The sequence below is a fragment of the Austrofundulus limnaeus genome, unplaced genomic scaffold (assembly GCF_001266775.1).
Source record: "Austrofundulus limnaeus strain Quisiro unplaced genomic scaffold, Austrofundulus_limnaeus-1.0 Scaffold33, whole genome shotgun sequence".
NCBI classification, from domain to species: Eukaryota; Metazoa; Chordata; class Actinopteri; order Cyprinodontiformes; family Rivulidae; genus Austrofundulus; species Austrofundulus limnaeus.
Window position 1 is genome coordinate 223,074 of NW_013952435.1, and position 4,007 is coordinate 227,080.

Sequence of the window (4,007 nt, forward strand, 5' to 3'; positions counted from 1 at the left end):
GCAACGTATGATTCAGCACCATCACTGGGACTCCAGCTGACAGAGCCTCTGTCCATCTCACACTGCAGAGAGGGAGCCACGTGTGAGGGAGTGCATGGACCTGTGGAGAGAGGAGGGACACGAGTCACAGGTAAAACACAACAAATGCAAAGTCAAAACTAAATAAATGCTTTTTTCCTGTGAAAACTAAGTGATGATGACGGCTGAAATCTGATAAAAAGGCTGAAAATGAGTCATTAATGCAATAAGTACCAAAATATTAGCTAAAGGCAGTAAAATGGTAGCTGGACACCAATGGTGAAAAAAAGACTAGCCAAAAGTTAATTTTAGCTAAAGGCTACCAAAATACAGCAAATGCTAAAAGCTAAAATAAAGCAAAACACAAGATAAGAGTTGAAGTAGAAAAGGTGTAGCTGCTGAGAAAAAGATAATATTAGCAGATAATAGCCAACATTATTGAATATCTTGCTAACAATAGCAAAAGGCTAGCTTAAGGTTATTTTAGGAGAAGGGTGGATGAAAATAGTTAAAAACTAAAAGTCATCAAATTCCAGCTAAAAGCTAAAATTAGCCAAATAGTGCCTAAAAATTAAAGGTGACAAAATAAAGACAAAAATAGAGTAAGAGTGCTGAAGCTGATTTCAATATTTTGGAAGGAGTTTGATTTCAATGTTTCTTTATGGGGAAACTATACTGCTCAAAAAAATAAAGNGGAGAGAGAGAGAGAACAGTCATTGTGTTGAGCTGTCCTCCAGGACAGGTTGTATCCGTCTTCAGCCTCTGTACCTGTTTGGATGAGTACGGTGTTACTGGTCAGGCTCCAGCAGCCCTGACCGTACGCTCTGACTGTAAAGGTATACGTTTCTCCACAGTCCAGGCCAGAAAACCGACAGCTCGAGCCTGTGGAGTTGTATTTTGTTACGTCTCCCCCTGAAGCTTTGATTGCACTTGCTGTGTACAGCTCAACATCAGGTTGTCCCTCCCAGGACAGGTCAGCGGTACGAGAGCCACACTGCATGCTGACGGCCACACTCTGAGGAGGGCAGGGCCCTGTTAAAGAAAAGGTGTTGGATGGAGAAATATTCACCTTGTGGACAAACAGACTGAACGCTGCCATGAAAGGAGCTGTGTTTTAAACGTACGTGTGGTGAGGTTGACATGCACCGGCGCAGTGAGGCTGTACTGCTCGTTGCTGGTGGCGAGGCTGAGACTGTACGTCTCCCCGCAGCTTAAACCTGTCACGTTACAGCCGCTCTGCTGGGTGGTGCACAGAGTTTGAAGAGTCCCTCCAACGAGGGCCTTCAGCGAAACGTTTGCTGCGCCGGAGGTTGAGCTCCAGGACACCGCAGCGTCACCGTCAGACTCGCAGCTGACGTCAACATGAAGCTGGCTGGGCAGGCAGGGAGCTGAGGAAAAGAAAAACAAAAATAAAAATGAAGCAATCACCAAACACACACCGGCACTCACACGGATCTGTACCTGTGGTGAGGTACCCCGCCATCTGAGCGGAGCTGTTACACGTCTCTCCAACTGCAACGACGGTGACGTTGTACTCCTCTCCACACTGCAGGGAGCTCTGCTGGCAGCCGGTCAGGTTGGTGGAGCAGCGGCTAGCGTGGCCCGATGAAGACGTCATCAGGCCGACGTAATACTCCGCTCCTGCTCCGGGCTGCCAGGACACGGTCGCAGTTTGGGCAACGTCCAGAACAGCTCCGATGCTGCTCGGTTTGCACGGTCCTGGAGCAAAATGTAAAATNAATTTAAGATGGCTGCCATTGCCACTGTGGTCTCTGTAGGGGTGAACAGGTTTTCTCAGATGCCCCCTCCACGTACACACGAACCATTGTGTCGCTGACGTAAGGGAAAGGCCGCTCACAGCTCAGCCTCTCAAAACATTCCACTTTTGAACCTTGGSTAGGAAAATAATAAAAGCCTCTGAATTGTCCTAAACATCCTCCCGAGAGGCACGTCAAAGGGGGTCCCCCATGCTGGTGGCTATCTTAGTTCCGTTCGAGCTCCGAGGAGGGAAATCAGGAAAAACCCAGGTGGTTGTGTCTGAGCTGGCATGGCTGATAAGAAGGTTGCAGTGGAACAAAGAAACTCAAAGATCTAACGGCACAGTCATTCAAAAAAAAAAAAAAAACAGCTTTAGACTCACTTGAATGACTGATAATCCTGCAGGTTTTATTAAAACCGTTTCCTGATATCCAGCACAGCAGGTTCAGTTAAACACCAGCTGGATGCTGTGGATGTAATGAAAAGATGGCGCTCTGCAGAATATTAGGGTGTTTCTTTTTATTGGAGCTATTTTCTGCTTCGAACGAAAGCGTCAAATTCTTTTTAAAGACGTTCCGATGAGCCTTGCAGGGTTGTAACGCCGGGCTGGGAAAGCTCGCAGTGGGAGGAAAAACGGCGTTGGGTTTAAGGAGGCTGTTGATGTTCGGCTGCTTTAAGGACAGAGTAGATGTTTGTTAAATTCTCACTGTGGGATTTGTGGGGGATCTGTCTTTGAAACTGAGACAGCTGGGTGTTGGCTTGTGGAGATAGCGGTCCAATGTGGGTTACAGCTGGGAAGCAACAGGCAGACGTTTACCCATCTGCACAGCTGCTTCATCTATCATTTGTGGCTACTTTTGATGTCACTCCTGCTGTATTTATGTAAGCCAAATGGGACAATGATGGATGGGGCTGGTCTTTGTGGGTTTGTGTTGTTTAAACGGGGGATCCTCTGTCAAAACTCTGACCACAGCCATGAAACACCAGCATCTCTACAGCGCTGTCCCATGTAACGATGCTAATTTTCACCTCCGAGGTAAATGGACTTCCTGACTGATCTCGCTGCAAAAGGCTTTTTGTTGCACCACTAAATATATCATGGTGAGGAATTGAAACTCCAGCTGGGGACAGAAAAACGTTTATCCACAGCCACATCCAGGACAGTAAAAGTCGCCACAAACAAACACAAACACGCAGAGATCAATAAGGCTGAACCAGGTCAGCTCCAGGATCTCTAAAAACAGAACCAGAACAGATTTTCCATCCTTTTGCCCACAAGCTCCTTCTCTGGGAATCCYTGACAGATCCAAGATAAACAGTCTGATTCTGGATCACGATTAGGCTCGTCTGATTTGTTTGGCCGACGGAGGGTTTAGTCGGTGCAGATGGATTTACTTATCTGTGACTTTAAGGAAACAACATCTGCCAAAAGACAAAAGGAACCTGAATGAGTTGCAGTAATCAGCTCAAATGGTCTTTAGACACATTTTACTGCAAGATACGTTGGTTTTGTCTTCTCTGGATGCGATATCTTAAATTCATGTCGAGTGGTGTAATTATGGTTTTAGGGATTTCTGGTATTTTTTATTCAAATTCAAATTTTAAGTCCTTTTTAATTTAGTTTTTACCCTTTAAATAAGCCTGTTCTCCAGCAGGTTTTACCTTTTAATGCTTTGCAGTCTGGAACTTCAGAAGCTGCCTTATAGAACTGAGATGTCTTCACAAAAAAATCAGAAATTTAATTTAACTTAATTAACTCCTCAGTGCATGTCAGTGTAGGGTGGTATCTCACTGCGGTGTGACTTCTGAAGATATAAAACTGTGAGAAAATTGGTAAATATTCAGTTTCAGTCTCTGAATTTGATGTTTGTGTGGTCAGTTTTTGAAAATCGTCTTATTKTATCGCCCACCTCAGCAGGCGCTCCGTTTACGATTTACTCACTTTACTCCAAAAATAAGAAAAAAAGTTAAATAAGATATTTTGGCTTGAAATTAGAAAAAAATAATCTGCCTGAAAAATTCAGTTTGACTACTTTCACTTTCAGTTCCAAAATTCAATTGGTCCTTGAGAAGGCCAGGCAGAGTAATCAAACACAGATCAACAGATTTACGTTTCACTTTGGTGAAGTTTCCCTTCTGATTGCATCAACAGAGTTGATCAATCAGCAGCAGCATCTGATCAATATGTGATCCATGATGTGATGTAAATGTAACATTTTTTACATATAGAT

General features: G+C 44.4%; 1 protein-coding gene across 6 annotated transcripts in view; it reads left to right on the forward strand.

Annotated features, from left to right (window-relative positions):
- The window catches only part of LOC106515866 (signal-induced proliferation-associated 1-like protein 2), a 138,434-nt gene that overhangs the window by 121,887 nt on the left and 12,540 nt on the right, over positions 1-4,007 (forward strand). The window lies entirely within an intron of this gene.